This window comes from Paroedura picta, chromosome 10 (genome assembly GCF_049243985.1).
Source record: "Paroedura picta isolate Pp20150507F chromosome 10, Ppicta_v3.0, whole genome shotgun sequence".
In the NCBI taxonomy this organism is placed as follows: domain Eukaryota; kingdom Metazoa; phylum Chordata; class Lepidosauria; order Squamata; family Gekkonidae; genus Paroedura; species Paroedura picta.
This window is the reverse complement of record NC_135378.1, coordinates 19800368-19820639: the sequence shown is the minus strand read 5'-3', so window position 1 is coordinate 19820639 and position 20272 is coordinate 19800368.

The window sequence follows — 20272 nt, the reverse complement described above, 5'->3', positions numbered from 1 at the left end:
TCACCTGGAGAAGATCTGATTCCACCTGATTTATTTAAAGCGTTCCCTAACTGGTGGGCCCCAGTCTTAGCTAGGGTCTTCACCCAGATAAATGAATCAGGCATTTTTCCCAATGGCTGGAAGATGAGCATAGTGGTTCCTATCCACAAAAAAGGCAACAAGACCGACCCACAAAACTACCGCCCCATTAGTTTACTAAATATCGCATCTAAACTCTATGGAAAATTCCTCTTACATAAACTAGAGGACTGGGCTGCTGACAACCATATCTTACACCCACACCAAGCAGGATTTAGAAGAGGCCATTCTACCACTGACCACTGCCAAACCCTCCATTACTTAGTCTACTCCAGTATAGAAGGCCCTACGAGAGCCTTATACGCAGCTTTCATTGATTTAGCCACAGCTTTTGACTCCATTGATAGGGACAGACTCTGGTCAAAGCTGAGGGAAACTAACATCGATAAACGCCTACTGTTTCTGATGCATGAACTGCACTCAGGCACCCACACAAAAATTAGGGTAGGTGCTTCAGGCTCTCTAACTAATGAAATTGCAGTAAGGAAAGGGGTAAAGCAAGGGTGTGTACTAGCCCCTCTGCTTTTCAATATTTATATCAACGATATAGTTCAAAGACTATCGGGCCCAGAATTTGTACCCCCTTCTGTCGGTCAGCAAAAGGTCTCTATCCTGCTTTATGCAGATGACATGGTTCTGGTTTCCCTTACAAGAGTTGGTCTGAAAAAGCTACTTAACAACTTGGGTACTTATTGTAAGGAAGAGTCCCTCTCCATTAACTACACAAAAACAAAAGTTATGGTTTTCAGGAAAAGACCTAAAAAATTTATCTGGAGTATAAACAATATTCCTATAGAACAGTGTAGTACATTTAAATATCTTGGGATCACTTACAGTGAGACCCTAAACTGGAATGCCCACCTTGCAACTATAAAGGCCTCTGGTCTAAAAATCATTGGAGCCATTCTGAGATTTTATTATACCAGGGGAGGGTTTCTAGTTGACCCAGCTCTAAAGCTCTTTGCAGCCAAGGTCATTCCTCACCTACTATATGGCATTGACATCTGGGGCTGGAAAGAACAAACAATCAATAGCTTGGAGCCCATTCAGAACTTTTTCTTCAGACGTATCCTGGCTCTTCCAAAAGGGTCCCCTGCAGCCCTGATGAGGGCAGAGCTTGGTTTTCCCTCACTCAAAGCCCGTGCCCACTTAGCTATTCTGAAATCTTGGAAGAAAGACATCTCAACCAAATTAGATTCTTTAAACCATCAAAGTTTTAAGCTCTTATTGAGCAAGGACAGGACTCGGTCTGATTTTTTTAGCTCCATTCTTTCACGCTATACCATACCAGATGACTTACTGCATACATCAGCCAATATTTCTGATTTACGTGATTGGGTGTTCAAAGCTGACTCTCTGATCGACCACTCTTCAATACAGCTATCACAAGCAGCCCCATGGTATAAAACAATTAAAAAAGACCATTCCAGAGCATCATATTTAGTAAATATAACGACACGTAATCTTAGAATGGCCCTAACATCTTTGCGGTTTGAAATGATGCCATCAGCCATGCTCTCTGGGCGATATCTCCGAATACCCACAGCCCAACGCCTGTGCATATGTGGAAATCCATCTGTGGAGGACCTGCCCCACTATGTCTTGGCTTGTCCCCTGTACTCCGAACCCAGGGGCAAATTCCTTGCCAAGCTATTACCAAACTCTCACCCTATTTCTGATTTTAACAAAGTCACCTATCTGTTATCAGATGTCGACCCCTATATCTCTTATAGGGTGGCACTTTTTGCTCTGGCTGCCAGGAAGATTCGAGCTAATGCATTTTTACAGGAGCCTCCACCTTGATACACCATTTTATCTCTTTTATTGTAACTTAGTAGTCCATGTTTACATTTTTAGGTACACAATATTGGAGAAATATTGTTTTATTTGTTTATATTTGTGCCATATTGTTTTAATTGTGTTTTGTAATGGCCTTTGGCTACATACAATAAATGTTATCGTATCGTATCGTATCGTATCGAGTACCCAGCTTGCTGGGGGATAAAACGGTAACGACTGGGGAAGGGAATGGCAAACCCCCCTGTATTTGGGTCTGCCAAGAAAACACTAGAGGGCATCACCCCAATGGTCAGACATGACTCGGTGCTTGCACAGTGGATACCTTTACCTTTTTTACCAAGATGTAGCTGGTTTGGTGCAGGATGTGCAATTGATGATCTGGATGTGGAGGAGTTTAACATGACTCAGTATCAGGTTTGGACTAATGGTAGCGAAGAAGAAGAAGAAGAAGAAGAAGAAGAAGAAGAAGAAGAAGAAGAAGAAGAAGAAGAAGAAGAAGAAGAAGAAGAAGAAGAAGAAGAAGAAGAAGAAGAAGTTGTTCCTCAGGTGCAATGGAGAATGGTGGCCATTGGGGGACAGCCCACATCAACACATGTGCCAGAGGAAACATCATGGAAGCTTGTGCTGGGCAGCTGTCAGGTATCACTCTGTCCAATGTAAGCAACCACCAAACCCACTCAAATCTGTGGCATGAGGATGGTCAGGCTGCCTGTGGCTGGCATCACTAGGTGCAGGCCAGTCACAATGCACAGCTACCACTGCCCACAGGAGCAGGAAGGGGCCCAGTGTGTCCCCATCCAGTATGTCCCCTAGAACATGAGTTGCCATACACTAAAGACATTGTTTTATCCAGCCCCCTGCTTCTGAGGCCAACTAAGGGAACTAGAGAAAAAAAATTGGATTGAATCTGATCCAGCCCAAATTTGGGGTTATCTTAGAGTCTATCATGCAGTGGTAATGGCAGCAGAGAAATGACATCCAGAAATGTTTGCCTAGTAACAGGCCTGTCACCTCTCAGCTTCCAGGTGGAAAAAGAGATGCCTTGGTGGTGCACTCCAATTGATTTGCTAAACACATTCCAGATAAAGTCAATAATGTCCAATTCCACTTGGTCTCTACATTAATTATGGGCAGCCTCAGTGTTCCTGAGGCTGCTGTGAGATGGGTTTCTATTAGTACTTTCAGCTAGTGGAAGCAGGTGATGTGAGTGTTTGGAGATCTGAAGCCCAGCAACTTGTTTACCCAGGTCTATACAGGATAATAAGATCTGCTGGGAGTGAGGTATTTCATTAACAGTGAAGGTTAATAACAGACGATTAGCAGATTGCTCAGTGCCTCTTGGTTTAAAAGATGCCAGGGAAAGTCTACTGAACAAGCTAATATTCATTTATTTGGTTCACCACTAGGGCTGGGATATACCTGGGGTTTTAGGGAGTGGATCCTTAGGAGGGCAGGATTTGAGGAGGGAAGGGGCTTCAGCAAGGTATCCATAGAATTCACCTCCCAAAGCAGCCATTCTCCCCTCCCCAATGATCATCTAGAAGTTAATTTTAAAAGTGAAAGATCTCTAAACCCCACCTAGAGGTTGGCAACCCCACACTTCCTACAAAGAGTTTAGACATACACGTTCCCTCCTGATTTGATGCCAAGAGAAGAGTTGGTGGCCCGATTTGCTAAACTGCTGAGTATGAGAATCTCTGTTTGCTCCCAATAACCAGGCATCATTCAGGAAAAGAAAGCACTTTATTGAAGAGAAAGTGAACAGATCTACGTGGAGTCCTTGCTAAGACTGGAGATGCAAAGCATGTACCTTCTTATCAACTCAGGACCCACAGGCCCTCCCAGCACCAAATGATTTAGGCATGAACAATCCTTGTTGACCAAATGGATAGTTCTGGCATTCAAGGCCTTTGAGATAAGTCTCCCAAGCAATTCCCTCCTGGGAGGGGGTGAGGCAGGAAGCACCAACAAGCACACCTAAGGCAGGATGGCTAGCAAAGGGATCAAAGAGTAAACAATGGGTGAGAGCACATTCAGCTGACAGACACATGCAAATAATGAGGAACAGGCACGATAACAAAAACATACACATGATTTTGACATCAAGTTGGTGTTTGACCTGTGATTTCCTGACTGCGTGTGATTCCCTAACTTCATGCAGATTCAAAAGGCTGATTTTATAGCAAACCAGTTGTTTTAGGTGGCTTAGTGATAGATTAAGTCATCACAAGCAGCCCCAGGTGATAGTTTGATGGTCATCATATCAAAACTGTTTTGTCAATGGACTGAATGACAATAGCCTGATTCAGACATGAGGTAACCAGCATGACCAGGGGGGAAATTAGGTTTAATAAGGACTAGAGTAGCAAGTGGGGAATAAAAATCAGCTTTATAAATATCAGATGGGTGAAGCCTGGCTGGATGGTACTATATAGGAAAAAGAATTTGGGGGTTCTAGTGGACCATAAGGATACCTTTACCTTTGCATTTAATGGACCATAAACTAAATATAAACTAGAATTTTGATGTGGTGCGGAAAAAGGCATGCAATTTTAGGTGGCATTAGAAGAACTGCGGTGTCAAAGTCAGGCAAGTTATTGCTGCTGCTGTACTGCCTTGGTTAGACTTCATCTGGAGTTCTTGGCGAGGAATAGCACCAGGTACTTCCTGGGCTCCCAACAGCGGCTTGTTTTCAGAAAGAAGAGAGCCAGGAGGTGAGAAAGGTATATTTCTCCAGAGAGATAATCATTCGCTTTACCTGCCAGGGAAAGCAAGTTGGATAAGTGTTGTAAAACATGATCTGGGTATTGAGATTTATGGGATGTACACCCAAGATTGATTGGGAGATTGGATTCATTTTCCCATGTGGGAGTGTTCCCTAATCCAGGGGGAGGTCAACCTGTGGTCCTCCAGATGTCCATGGACTACAATTCCCATGAGCCCCTGCCAGCAAACACTGAGCATCCGGGGAGGGCAGTATATAAATATAATAAATAAATAAATAAATAAATAAATTGACATCTGGAGGACCACGGGTTAACTACCCCTGCTTTAAAGTACCAGCTCAGAGTCTCATGTGCATACAGAAGAGTTTTTCCCAAGTCTACGGAAACCGTACCTTTTCTACTTGCTCCAAGATAGCATTTACTAATGTTCCCCGAGTCACTGGTAACATAGGATGTTGGATTTATAACTTTATTTACTTATTTATTCTAGACTTGTACTAGTTTTCCACCTTTGCTCATTAGACTAGGATAGTTCTGGCATTCAAGGCCTTTGAGATAGTCTCCCAAGCAATTCCCTGCTGGACTAGACTAGGGTGGAGTGCATCATAACAAGGCGTACAAGAATAAAATTTATATCAATACAATGAAATTTCTACATAAATATAGTTAAAAGTCTAAAACAATCTAAAACAATGAGATCATTGATTGCCGATTCTGTTAGCTACTTTGGAAAGAGAGAGGACACTGTATTTCGATGGTGTTTTAGGCCTCAACCATAGGCCTGTGGAAAAGCTCTGTTTCACAAGGCCTGATTTAATTTGGGAGGATGGTGGCACACACACAACCGCCAACCCGCATTTTATATGCACACAGAAATGCAATGTACATGTAAGCACACATAGACCCAGGGTGGGTTTATGATAATCTGTGGCCTCTATTGCTTCTGATCTTGCACACGGAGAGACACACCATCTGATGTACTACTGACCAGGGGACATACCAGATAGATGCCTGTTGAAAAAAAAAATGATTCTAGTGTGCAACAACGAATAATAGCAAATTGCAGACCCAGTAAAATGTAAACGCATCCTACTTAAATAAAGATTTTTTTACCCCCTGGTTGAAATTTTTTCCCCCATTTATCTTATTTATTGATTTGATTTAAATACTACCCCTTCACTGCAATTACTTGGGACAGTTGTGTTTATAACTGTGTGTTACAGTATTGACCTCTGAGGAAGACTGAACTCTGTTTAATACATTGTTTATTTAATATATATTTTTATACATTTGTGTCCCTCCAGCAAACTTTTGAATACAGTCTCGCCTAATTTCCCTACTTCTACCCCATGAGGCCTGTAATACCCAACACAGATGTTTTTTTTTGGGGGGGGAGGGGGGTCAAAGGGGCTTGTTACACCCCCAGGAGACTTCTCAAATAAACAGGCTTGACATCTTTAGCAAAAGCAATTTATTGAAAAGAAATGAACTAAACTCATGATACTTTTTATTAAGACTTATTTGCAGTCCCCATTGTTGTTGTTGTTGTTGTTAGTTGTGAAGTCATGTCCGACCCATCGCGACCCCATGGACAATGATCAGGCCTTCCTGTCCTCTACCATTCTCCAGAGTACATTTAAGCTCACACTGACTGCTTCAGTGACTCCATCTAGCCACCTCATTCTCTGTCATCCCCTTCTTCTTTTGCCCTCAGTCGCTCCCAGCATTAGGCTCTTCTCCAGGGAGGCCATGAGGTGGCCAAAGCATTTGAGTTTCATCTTCAAGATCTGGCCTTCTAAAGAGCAGTCAGGGCTGATCTCCTCTAGGACTGACCGGTTTGTTCATCTTGCAGTCCAAGGGACTTGCAAGAGTCTTCTCCGGCACCAGAGTTCAAAAATTATTTGACGCTCGGCCTTCCTTATGGTCCAGCTTTCACAGCCATACAGTCCCCAATATAGATTGATATATTCCCCATTGGCCCCTCCTTCATGTCACATCATACCACCCCGCTTTGGAAGGTAACATCCCCGTTTTCCCAGGCACGTTTCGTATACCCAGGTGTGACCACCAACTGCCAGACCCCGTGTCTCCAAGGACAGACTTGTAGATAGCACTGAAGCTTCCTCTCCTCCCAACACACATCTGTTAATAGAAACATAACACTTAACCAACACCTGGCTTTCTCACCAGGGTTTCTTCTTGACAGCCCTGGAAGGGTCTCCTGGATGGGTGGGAGTTAACTAATTTTTAATATATTTTAATAATTTGTTAAGCATTTATTGTATGATATGATCACACATGGTTGTGTCCCAAAATAGCCAATGACAGGCCTGAAGGGGATGGGGATGGGAGGGGTCCCAGGTAGGCATGTGCAGAGATATGCTTCCAAATCATATTCTGCATGCTTGTGCCATTTCTGGGGTTTCTTGAAGCCTGAAAAATGTTTCAGGGGTTTCTCAATGGTAAAAATGATGAGAAAGGCTGGCCTCCACAGAGACCAAAGTGAAACTATAAACAACCCCATGCTCCCAAATGTTCCCAGGCTCTCAAAATGGGCACTCTGTCCCCCCCCCCCCCCAGAGAACATGAGCATTCAAACTGTAGAGAACGTGGAAGGATGCCGATGCCAACACAGATCCAGACAAAACGGAGATCTGAGTGGATCCAACCTTCTGGTTCCAGCCTCATTGATGACCATCACCTGTCACCCTCAGTCCGGCTCCCCGTCGACAGGCCACACGTTGTTCAGAAGAGTATCAAAAGGTTGAACAGAATTAGCTTTCACTCTTCCCTCCCCCAATCTGGGTCAAGTCTGGTTTGCAGTGATTGTACCTTTTGCAAAAGTCACATGAGGAAGAATCCCTTTGTGAAACTCGGCTAGCTGCACCGAGGTTTAAAGGTAAGTCACCTCGATCTTTATTCTACCCTTAGCGCTTCCATCTTTGTAATGCAGGTTCCCAACGTTTAACTTTTGATTTATTGATTCTGAGCAAAGTCTGCTGGGAATCAAAGTTCTGGAGCCAAAGATGCTTTCACCTTCTGATCCTGACTGGTGTTTTACTGCGATTCGCTATCATTTGTGGGGAATGAGCGTTCTCATGGCTTCTAGCTCTTGTCGGTCTATTTAGTGTATGAAAAGGCTGCATGTTTCTTCCCTAAGGTGCATCAAAGACCGATCAGATCTCATAATGTCATACACTGTGCATAATTTATAGGCCTGGATTCAGATGAACGTACAAGGGGAGATGGTGATTTGGCAAAATGGATGGAAGCAATAAAGGTCAAGGCCATTAATTCCGTCTGCATGGGGAAGGCTCCTACGGAAGACACCGACATTTAATCTAGACGGTTAAACTGGAATCTCAATTGGAAACATTTGCATTCTGAGAGTTATACTAAAAACAAGTTGTTTTTTTCCTGTCAAGTCACTGCTGACTTATGGTGACTCTTGACTGTTCCTTTCAACTTCTCTTCTTTGTTATTGTTTTCAGGTCCGGACGTGAATAGTCCATGCTAGCTCATTCTCATTAGATGTCAGAAGCTACATAGGGTTGGCCTTGGTTAGTACTGGGCATGGGAGAACGCCAATAAAATTCAGGGTTGCTGCACAGAGAGAGGACATGCCAAACCACTGCTGAACATCTTATTTCTTGAAACCCCAACAACAGCCTTTTTGCCCTTTTGACTGTGGGGGAATCCCTGAAATTCCTACCTGTGAGTCTACCGTTGACCCTAATCTAGAAATCACAACTGGTCCCAAATGCTGCCAAGTGCTTCCTCACTAGAACATCATGGAGTATCATTCATTATTGTGGCATCTACATTGGCTCCAGTGGAGTTCCAGGTTCACTTCAAGGTATTAGTTTTAACTTTTAAGGTCATACACAGTCTGGGCTCAGCATATCTAGAGGACTGCCTATCTGAATATGTCCCCCTGGAGGGCACGTGCTCAGGGTCCACAAATTATCTGGTAGTCCCCAGCCCCAAAGATGTCCGACTGGCATTAACCAGGTCCAGGGCCTTTTCAGACTGGCCCCAGCCTGGTGGAATGAGCTTCCGGATAACTTCAGGTCCCTAATGGAACTATCACAGTTCCATAGGACCTCTAAGATGGAGCTCTTATGCCAGACTTATAGCTGAGGCCTGTTCAGCAAATGAGTCACCAACATAAGGGCTTCCCCCAACCACAAATTGGATAGCTCACACCATCTTCCCTTAACAGAAGAACATCAGTGAAGTTCCCTCTAATTATTTGGTTATTTTTGAACAATGTTTTTTTAAATTTTCTCTTTTCATATAGTAGCTTTTTATTTATGTTGTAAACTGCCCCAAGATGGCAGTTCTGACAGGGGCAGGCTGTAAATATGGCAAAATGTGGTGGTGAAATAAAATATTTTTCAGGCTCCAAAGAACCCCGAAAGTGGTGTCATGAGCCTTCAGAGAAGTGGATGCAGAAATAAGATCAATCATTGACCATTTCCGTTATTATTACTATTATTATTAATATTTTCCTTTAAAAGTTGCTTCTGACAGTTAGGCATGTACCCTATATCCTTAAAGATGTATGACCTCTGATCATGTGAGTTTTAGTCTACTATCAAGCCATTTTAGGTATCCTTGTGGTTGATCAACCATCGCCAAAAATTAAAATGCTATCAAGTATGTCTGTAACTATCATATTTCAACTTGCACCAAGTCTCCAATAATCTCTCCTTTGTTAGATCTTATTTCTTTTCCCATTCAGTTTCAGGATGTCGTGTGTGTGTATGCTTTTAATGGTACTTTTCCAGCATAAGTGTTCCTCGTTTTCATTTTACATAGCACACACTTGCAAAAGTTTCCAAAAAAGAACACACAAACAAAACAAAACTCTAGCCTAAAAGGATGATTTCATAAAGGAGCCACGAATTCTCATAAATATATTCTCCGGAAGTTAATAAAAAATAAAAACTGGAGTTAAAGTGAAAGCAATCTTTCTTCTCCACATTACTATCCTCCATGAATGTCAAATGCTTTCAGGAGCTGCAGCAGTCTTCATAGCTATGTATTATTTTGAATGCCTAAGTCTCCGCCTGTTGGCTACTGTAAATTCTTGACAGATCTAGAGATCTACATAAGGGAATAAGGCTTTCGGGTCTTGTGATTCTCCGGGCCGACTTCACGGAATGCACAGCAGACAACTAGCCTTTGTGTAGAACTTGGCATTTACTTATAGAGTCTTAGTGAAGTTCTGCTAGAATTGCCATTGCAGTTCATTTACAGCAAAACGTGAGGCTTATTTGGCTGTTCCTCCCAAGGAATATTCTGTACAGAGAACCTAAAAATAGTTTTAATAAGAGTAATTTCCTGGATAGGGGCGTATTGAGGCTGCTACTGAATTAAATACCGCTTCATTGTAGAGCAGCCTTTTCCGACCTTTTGTCTGTGGAGGAGCTCTTGAAATAGGTCTCAGGCTTTGAGGAACCCCAGAAGTGGGGACATGCCCTTTCAGAGAAGTGTGCGCAGAAGTAAGATGTGGGAGCCACCCAATCAATCAATCAATCAATCCATCATTTACCATTTACCATCCTTATCCATTGCTGTTCCTCTATATATTTCTGAAACAGCCTAGGGGGTGGGACTGTCCGGCTGTCCAAGTTGGAATAGGTCCAATCTAGGTGCAGACAGCTTTGCCCTGATTGGCTCTGCCCCTGCAGCTACCACCCTCCATCCCTGGACTCTAGCCTCTTTGCTCTCAGATGCCTCAGTGCCTGGAGCCAGCAGCAGATAAGCAGAGAGGGCCCTGGGCAAAGGGTCGTAGTGGAGGGCTAGCTAACAAGGGCCTCCTGGCCTTCTAGGCTGGGCCTGCAGACGAGGGCCTGCTGGCCTGCTGACAGCCTCCTAAGGAGCTCTGTCTCAGCCTGCTAGCGAGCTGCCCAGCCCCCGCCAACCCCAATTGAATTGGCTGCAAGCTGCGGCCCAAAGCCACCTTAAGCTGCCTGGCCACGGACCAGGGGAGGGGACCCTTTATGTAAAACAGCTTAGACCATAGAACTGCTAAAATATAAATTAGATTATACATATTGGAAATACAGGGGATTATTCAGATCACTGCTCTCTGGGTCAGTGAATTCTCCTCCATTTGCTCAGAAAGTTTCTGGCTATTCATACAACTACCCTCTGTCACTTTCAGGTTTTCCCAGGAAGTGATGTAATGACATATGGGATTCCAGCATATTGGAAGCTGAGAGCAGGGGATCCTCCTACAAACAGAGCCTCAGTGTTATGGCATCCCAGGACTGGATGTCCTACTTGCCTGCACCCTACTGGCTTTCAGCGTTACGCAGGGCCTGTAAAACAGCTCTTCCACCAGGTCTATGGTTGAGGCCGGTACAGCCAAGGAGATCTTTATGGCCCCCCTTCCAGGACAGTGGCATGAGTGACGGTTTACAAGTAACATCTGCATCCTCATCCCTCCCATCTCTTTTGGGGGGGAATGAGAATTGTGAGGGTTTTGTTTTTTCCAATGTATCTTATTCCTTCTGAGCTTTTTCTTCTTCAGATTTTTGATTTATGATTGTGTTTTTATGTCTGGGGTTTTAATTGGGGTTTTATAGGATTTTATTCACACATTTGTAGCCCACCATGAGCCGTCAGGGAGTGGTGGGCAATAAATCAAATTAATAATCATAATCACAATCACAATCACAATCACAATCACAATCACAATCACAATCACAATCATAATCAAAATAGTCAATTTCACTTTTTTTTCCACCACATTGAACATTAGCTCTCTGCCTCCTCCCAGTTCCACACCAGATGGCCCTTTGGTGCCCAAGAGTACCTTGGTGTATATTGTCGCACCAGGCAAAGCTAAAGGAAAGCTTTGAATAACCAGACAGTTTGGGCCGTCACAGTGTACCATGTATCTAAAAGTATTCCCAAACTCAATTAAGTGGAAATAACTTTTGTACCAGTGGTTCTTTCCTTCTTTTTTTTTTAAATTCATCCATTCTTGCCTGGTAATCAAAATTTGTACCCTTGAGTTATGCAGCATATAATGTCAAAATCTCAAACAAATCTGGGCAGCTCGTTTTCATTTCTACATGGTTTCTTTTTCTCCCCATCAGCACAAAAGATGTAGAAAGCGAGTATCCTCAGTGCCGCTGTCTGTTAAAGGTCAAAATAAATTTCATGCAGAGCACAGTATTCTAAATTTGAAAGCCAAGACTGCTTACAAATACATCTGCTTCAATGTCTGGGCCCTCCCCCATTGTTTTTGAACATTTGGTACGTACATTTGATTCGACAACAACCAACCCTCCCTCCCTCATTTCTCATGCAATTCAAATTTTATTTTTATATTTATGAATAATAGAAAAAGAAAAACACACAGCCCTGATTCAGTCTTATATATCTGACACTCAGTTGCTTGCAAGGTATGCATAAGATATTCAAAATTTATCCTGTAGGTGATTCAGGCTGTAATCATAAGAGCATTTTCCTGAGATGCCAGCACCACCAAATGAAACGAGACTTGTCCGTGAGTGGGCCTATTTAAGGTCACATTTTCAGGGTGGCATTCTATGTGCTCTTACACAGGAGTAAGGCTCTTTGAAATCAGTGGGTTGGATTTTTCTAGCTTCCCTACTCAGCCTCACACAAACCCCTGACCACATGGCTCCCATAAGAGTTGGCTTTTATTCCCCGGTTTTTAAAGGAGTTTCAAAGCAGCTTACAAACACTTTCTCTTCCTCTCCCCACAACAAACACTCTGTGAGGGAGGTGGGGAGAGAGAAAGTGTTCTGTCACTACCTCTCTAAGAAAACTGAGACTAGTCCAAGGTCACCCAGGCAGATAATTGTTTTTTTCGGGAGGAGGCAATTTCAGCAGAAGCTCTTCATTTAAATCCCTGGAATCAAGAATAGGGTTACCATTATTGGGTTGGAAAATATCTGGAGATTTCAGGGGCGGAGCCTGGAGATGGCAGAGTTTGGGTTAGTAAACCATGCCAACATGGATCTGGCAACTGCACCACACCATCCACTGCTGGTGACCTGTGGGAATCCTGGTAAACCTATCTCCCATTCAAATCCTAACTGGGGCCAACCTTGCTTAGCTTGGGACTTAACTGGGTCACCCAGGTCAGGGCTGGGTTCTCAACACTGTCATGAAAACACTGTTTCTGATCTTAACATCTGAATTTTGAGGCAAAGTGTTAATGGAGCAAGGTAGGGAGTTGGTGTGTGCAAAATCTTCATACGGGATAATCTACATGCTCTGTTCTCCAAACTAGTTTTATGACTCTCCAAGGAAAGAACCTGCAAGCTGAGATGAGAGAGAAGAAAGCTTTATTTTATTTTTGTTTTTAAAGCAGGAAGGGGTGAATAAAATAAGCCACACAGTCATCAACCGAGAAGAACCAATCAGACTGTTTTCGGAGTTCATCTCTGTCTCGGCCCATTTAACTGGAAGTGTCTCTCCTGTCAAGTGAGGTGTGAACAGAGATAATTATACTAATTGTGCTGGCTGGGAAAACAGAGCACAGAGGGAGAGCCAAATGATTTGCTTGTAAGTGGCATATGATGGGATCTGTGGGGCTTCAGTTTCCCACCCTCCGATCTACTGCCCTCACTCAGAACTCAAGTGAGATATGGACTGAGGGAGGGAGAAGAAAGAGAGGAATGGGAAAGAGAGCCTTTCAAGCAAGGCTTCAGCCATACTGATGGCCAGGTCTTAGCCTAGTTATCTACCTACTCCTAGGCTTTCTCAAGGTCCCGGAATCCTTTTCAGGCAGCTCCAAGAAATGAACATGAGCAATATGTGAATAGGGTGACAAGTCTTCTGTGATCACCAGTGGGATGGAGTCTGGGCAGGACAAAGACTCCAGTGGGGTACAATACCACAGAGACCTCCCTCCAAAGCATCTGTTTTCTACAGAGGAATGGATCTCTGAAGTCTGGAGGAGAATTGGAATTTAGGCCCCACTTGGAGGCTGGAGCCTATGCCTGTGTTTGTCAGGGGGCATGGATTGCTCAGGCCTGGTATGCTAGGAGTTTTGCTTCCCATTTTCTTCAGCTCAACAGAGCAGTGTTTTCTGCTATGGGTTAGGTCACCAACTTCCAGGTGGCCCTAGAGATTCCTCGGAATTACCATTGATCTCCAGACTGCAGGGATCAGTAAATGGCTGCTTCGGAAGGTAGATTCTACCCCACTAAAGACCCTGTCCTCCCCAAAGTTTGCCTTCTCCAGGATCTACCCTCAAATCTTCAGGAATTTCTCAACCTGGAATTAGTAACCCTGATCATAAATGAAGGGATGACCAAGTGGAGGGGCAAGCACTGCTTCATTTCTTTATTTAAAATGTTTGCGATCCCCTTTGCTCCTAGAAAATTAGGTCACATGTCTGCTCTTATTGGGCTCCACTGAGGAAATGGTGGTACATGGCTCTACTCATCAGGATCTATGATCACCTAGCCCTTCATTGTTTTCTATGACCACCTTCCCACATTTTCCTGCAACATCAAAGGGTTGGGATCTATTGCAAAAAGTCTCTCAAAATGTGTTTATTTGATTTCTACAACCGCCCTTCCCGGCAATGCTGGCTCAAGGCAGTTTACAAATGTAAACCATACAAAGTTGGCAATATCTCTTATAATAATAACAGTAAAATACTAAAATTAGTGTTGAATCATAAGAACTGATCAGATCAGTTAATGTCCTTTGAGGCTTCCAGTGTCCTGCCTGCTAGTCACTTCTTGCATTCAGGGAGTATATTTCTGTGGAAGGGGTCTACAGATTGATGTTATATCCTCCTTGACCTAACCAAATGCCTGGCAGAAGAGCTCTGTCTTGACATCCCCCTTGCTTCTTTCATGTATTTAATTGCTTTATTTAAAAAACCAATATTGAGTTGTCCATCTGTAGTTGTGATGCTATCACTTGTGTGGGTTCTTTTATTTTTCCCAAGCGCTGCCATAACCAAAAGGAATCATTTGATGCTGTCTGGCACTGATTCAGCTGTCAGGAAACACTTTAAAGAAATCCAGGGAGCTGTCAGTCCGCAGTCTACATCACACATGGTACTCTCAGTTGAAACGTTTCCCACCTTTCAGAAGCAGAGATCCCAGTTTTTAGGTCCTTGAAAAGCAGGAAGTACCTGGATGTATCACCTTAATGTTTCAAGGATCATTTGAAGATCTGAAGTTCACTGCATTGTCCCATGTATCATGGGAGGCGTTTTTTCATGAGTTGCAAGTTCAGAAGGATTTTTGTCTATCTCTCCAAATGTTCACAAGGAGCTATTTAGAGCATTTGCTAAAATTTCAATATTATCTTCCTTTCGAAATCAGCATGTTTGAGAAGCTGAACTATTTTGAGAGGGATGCCAGTCCTCAGGTGATGTCATCTATAGGTGGCAGAGAAAATGGCTGCTTTGGAAAGTAGTCTCCAATAGCATTATACTCCACAGAGGTGGATAATACTGCCCACCCCAAATCCTGCCCACTCCTGGCTCCATCCCCAAAGTCTCCAGGGATTTCCCAACTAAGAGCTGCCAACCCTGTATTTACTCCCAGTATAATAGGTTTTTTCTTTTTTTTAAGAACCTCTTGCAGTGCAGGGTGGTAAGGCAGCCGACATGCTGTCTGAAGCTCTGACCATGAGGTTGGGAGTTCGATCCCAGCAGCCGGCTCAAGGTTGACTCAGCCTTCCATCCTTCCGAGGTCGGTAAAATGAGTACCCAGCTTGCTGGGGGGTAAACAGTAATGACTGGGGAAGGGAATGGCAAACCACCCCGTATTGATTCTGCTATGAAAACACTAGAGGGTGTCACCCCAAGGGTCAGACATGACTCGGTGCTTGCACAGGGGATACCTTTATAATAGTTTTAAAAGTAATATACTACATATTATAAAACTGATGTTTCTTAAAAGCATTAAGCTGCAATTTTATAATGCTAAAATAGTGAAAAAAATATTTTTCTAGAAGCCAACTTCTAAGAAAAAAGAAGATGGAAGAAAGGACCCATAATATTACATCTCCATAATATAACCACATACCACATGCTATATTCTACGTGTTGTCCAACATATACATTTACAGCTTAGTCTATAACTCAGTTATTTCTTTCCATCTCTTTGTACTGATCAATATAGTCCAAGTCTGTTTCCTGAAGAAGCAGCAGCAGCCCTATATTTTGAAGAAGAAGAAGAAGAATTGGTTCTTATATGCCACTTTTCTCTACCCAAAGGAGGCTCAAAGCGGCTTACAGTCGCCTTCCCTTTCCTCTCCCCACAACAGATACTCTGTGAGGTGGGTGAGGCTGAGAGAGCCCTGATATCACTGTTCAGTCAGAACAGTTTTATCAGTGCTGTGGCGAGCCCAAGGTCACCCAGCTGGCTGCATGTGGGGGAGTGCAGAATCGAACCCAGCATGCCAGATTAGAAGTCCACACTCCTAACCACTACACCAAATTGAGCCAGATGATTAGTCCACCATCATTGTCTACTATGAAAGTCCATGGCTTTCCAGCCTTAGGAAGACATCTTTTATATAACTTATTACTTGGTCCTTTAGCAGGAAAGTCTGCTGAACTGGAGAAATTCTGCTTGCAATGTAGGGAACTTTTTCCTCTATGGCCCCACCCCTGAACAGTTGACACAAAATTAAACTCATGCCGAATCTAATGCATGTTTGAGTTGAATATCTCATATAATATTATTTCCTTCCAGCATTATTTGTATTGTGAAATGTGGTCCCAACTCATACCATACAACTCAGCATTACCCTTTGTTGGGACTTTTTGACTACACTTGGTCTTGAGTCCCCCCAGAAAAATGGAACTGCAGAATAACAGAGCATTTGAAAGTATGCAGTTATTAGTTGCCTTTGTGGATGAGGCACAGATCCAAACTCACAGTTCTTTCAGTAATATTTACTGGGAAATATTATTAGTAAACATATATCATGTTCATCTTCTTCAGTCCTTACTGGAGCAGTGTACAAAAGCTTAAAGAGTAGTTACAAAAGCCACATATTGCAAGCCCCTTGTGGCTAGGTTGCAGGCAGACTACATGCCACCCATCAGAAGATGAAGAGAGTTCAGCCTGATCTGCTCTTCCTGAAGAAAAAGGAAGTGGATGGGAGTTCAGATTAAGCACAGGAATCCCCAGAGCACATGGTTCAGAATTCCTTATATCCTCACCAATGTCCACTTGAAGCCACTAGTGAGCACGCAGGCACAGTTCAGCTGCTTAGATAGCTTAACAACAGCCTTTCAAGGCTGACTTCACCAAATTACTTGCTGACTGCAATTCCAACACCCTTCCATGCTGAAAACTGTGCTGACCATTTGGTGGAGCTATCAGATGATCCCCTCTCCCAACCCCATCAGTACCTTGGATTAATGCAGCATTTAGATCTGATTTGCCATGTTGGATAAGCCTTCATGGTTGGCAGTTGTCTGCACAGGAGTGAAGCCACAGTTGATTTTCTACTTCCTGACATTGTCACCATTGCTGGTAAGTGTCCCCAAAAAAGGAACTTATTTGGTGTCAAATTACAGCTGACTTCTGGTCACCCTGTAGGGTTTTCATGGGAAGAGAGTTACAGAGAGGGTGTTCCATTGCCTGCCCTAACATGCACCAACCTTGGGCTTCATTGCTGGTCTCCCATCCAAGTACTAACCAGATTAACCATTCTGAGTATCTGAGATCTGACAAGATCAGTCTAGCCTGGGTGATCCTGATCAGAGAAGGAACACATTAGCTGCTTTTATAGATGTTTAAAATTTAAAATTTTGAATATGTTATAGAATGTAATGATGATGATGAAGATGAAGACAATGGAGAAGACAACAATGAAGAGATGCCAAAGAAGATGATGAAGACCAGGACGAAGAAGAAGACCAAGCCCAAAATGAAGAAGAAGATCAAGACAATGAAGAAGAGGAAGAAGAAGAGTGAGGTGGGTTTTTTTGCCATACTTTTTACTACCAAAGGAGTCTCAGAGTGGCTTACAATTGCCTGCATTTCCTCTCCCCACAACATACACCCTGGGAGGAAGGTAAGGCTGAGAGAGCTCTGAGAGAACTAGACTGGCCCAAGGTCACTCAGATGGATACATGTGGAGGAATGGAGAATCAAACCCACTTCTTCAGAGTCCTCTGCTTTTAACCACCACACACAGCCAGGGGGTTGAATGTAAGAATACTAGGGCCATGTTTTTCAATAGTTAAATTGACTGATGGCCAATTTAACAGGGATGTGCCTAAATTTTGAACGGGAAAAATGCACAATGAGAGCCTGTTGCATTGCAGCTTATCTGAATGATGGGTAACAATTCTTAGAGAACTGTAAGCATAGTATACATTCAAAACCTGCGCACCCATTTTGACAGATCAGTGACCCAAGCAGAGGATGCAGGGATATCAATCAGGAGAGTCTGCAACATTCCCCAATACAGTATTTGACACAACCCAGCTATTTCCAGATGTAAATGCAGAATCTTCCAACACCCGTGCATCTCTCCTTCAGGGCCATTTCCTTTGGAGATTAACTCTAGCAAAAAAAAAAGTACTGTCAAGTGTTTCTTAACAAAAAAGAGAAAGAAATGGAGGCGTACGGCATAGAGAAAGAAGGCTGGCATCCGAGGGACGTCATTTACCAATGTCAGCGTCTTTTCAATAATCGCTTGAACCCGCTAATTGTCTGAAAACCTCTGCACCGGACCACATGTAGTTTTCCTATCCCAAAGAGCTCCCATCGATCACTGTCAACCAGCCTATCCTAAACCCCTCCTAAGCTCTGGAAACCATCCAGTCGCAAAGCTATGCCACTTGCTTTGTAATCGACCAAGAGGGACATCCAGGCCCAGCATGCTGTCCTGTTTTCTGAGCACACGTAAAGGTTTCCAGCAGGCTCCTTAATTTGAGAAGGCCCGACACCTTCCCTTAGCTCATCCATTCTCCCTGATTTTCTCCCCCTTCCCCCACACTGAGGCCGAACCGGTGAAGAAAGAATCCAGTTCAATTCCTTCTTCGTATAATGATGACAGGCGTGAAAATAATACTGAACAGCAAGTCAGATTAAGGCGCCCAGTCAGAGAAGCTGTAAATCTTGCTAGCATCGCCACCACGATCCGATTCCCAGGTTGTTTCTGTATCCGACACTTCCGGGGACAGGGGGGAAATATTTTCACACAGAAACAAAGACATTTGCATCAGAGGTGAAAGTTTCAGTTGGTAAGCAGTGAAAGACGTACAAGTCGTTCCTAGAGCTACCAATCTCCGGGTGACATGTGGAGTTCTTCCAGAATTACAAATGAGCTCCAAATTATCAAGATCACTTTCCCTGAAATGGCTTCTTTTGACAGTGGACTCTACAGCAGAGGTAGTCAACCTGTGGTCCTCCAGATGTTCATGGACTGCAATTCCCACGAACCCCTGCCAGCATTTGCTGGCAGGGGCTTGTGGGAATTGTAGTCCATGAGCATCTGGAGGACCACAGGTTGACTACCCCTGCTCTACAGCATTATGCCCTCCTGACATCCCTCCCCTCCACCACCACCCAACATTTCCAGGTATTTCCCAGCCCAGAGCTGGCAACTCTTCTTGTTCCTATATACTCCCTCTGCAACAGACCCTGCCTCCAGGTAGGATCCAGAAGTCTCCTGGAAATTCAACTGATCTACAGTTCCTTTTGGGGGAAAGGCTGCTTTGGAGGATGGACTTTATGGCATTATGCTCTTCTGTTCTCCCTTCCCTCCCCAAACTCTGCCCTTCCCAGACTCTACCCACAAATCTACAGGGAGATTTTTAAAACTTCAAAATCAGAATCACACCGAGACCACAAAGGGCCATCCAGTCAAGCCCCCCCACCTTCTCAAGGACTTAAAAATTACACACTCCTGGTGTATCCAATCTCCTCCTAAAAAATGTCCAACAAAGGAGACTCCACCATCCTCTGAGGCAGCATATTCCATGTACCAATGGCCTCTCATTGTTGGAAAATGCTTTCTAATATTTACAGGTAACCTCCTTTCCTGTAATTTGAAATCTTTGTGCCAGGCTTCCACCCAGTCAGGGTCATCAAGGCAACAAACACAAAAACATTAAAACAATTAAAAAACAAACACAACATTTGAAACATAAAACTAATTCAAAGAAAATACATAAGTGGCACCAGAACCAGGGAGGAAGTCAATAACCATTACGGGGGATGTACAAAAAAAAAGCATGTTTTTAACCTTTGAGAGAAAACACCAGTAGAAGGAGACAGACAAATCTCCCTAGGGAGGGAGTTCCCAAGTTTTGGTACCACCACAGAGGAAGCCCTTCCTCAGGTCACTTCCTAATCTCAGCCAAAGCAGGGCCCTCAAAGAGGATCAGAGTGAACATGCAGTTTCATACAGGAGAACCCCTCATATCTATGTGATCTCCTCTTACAAAGGACTGAAGATCTAGAGAGCAAAACCTGCTCAAGATCCCCAGTCCCAAAGATATCAAACTGTCCTCAACCTGCCTCAAACTGGTCCTGGCCTGGTGGAGTGCTCTCCTTTGAGAGATCAGGGCCCTGCTGAACCTTGAACAGTTCCACAGAGACCGTAAGACATATCTGTTCCACCAGGCCTATAGTTGAGGCTGAAAATGGTGCTGAAATTCTGGCCTCCCTGTTCAAAACACCAGC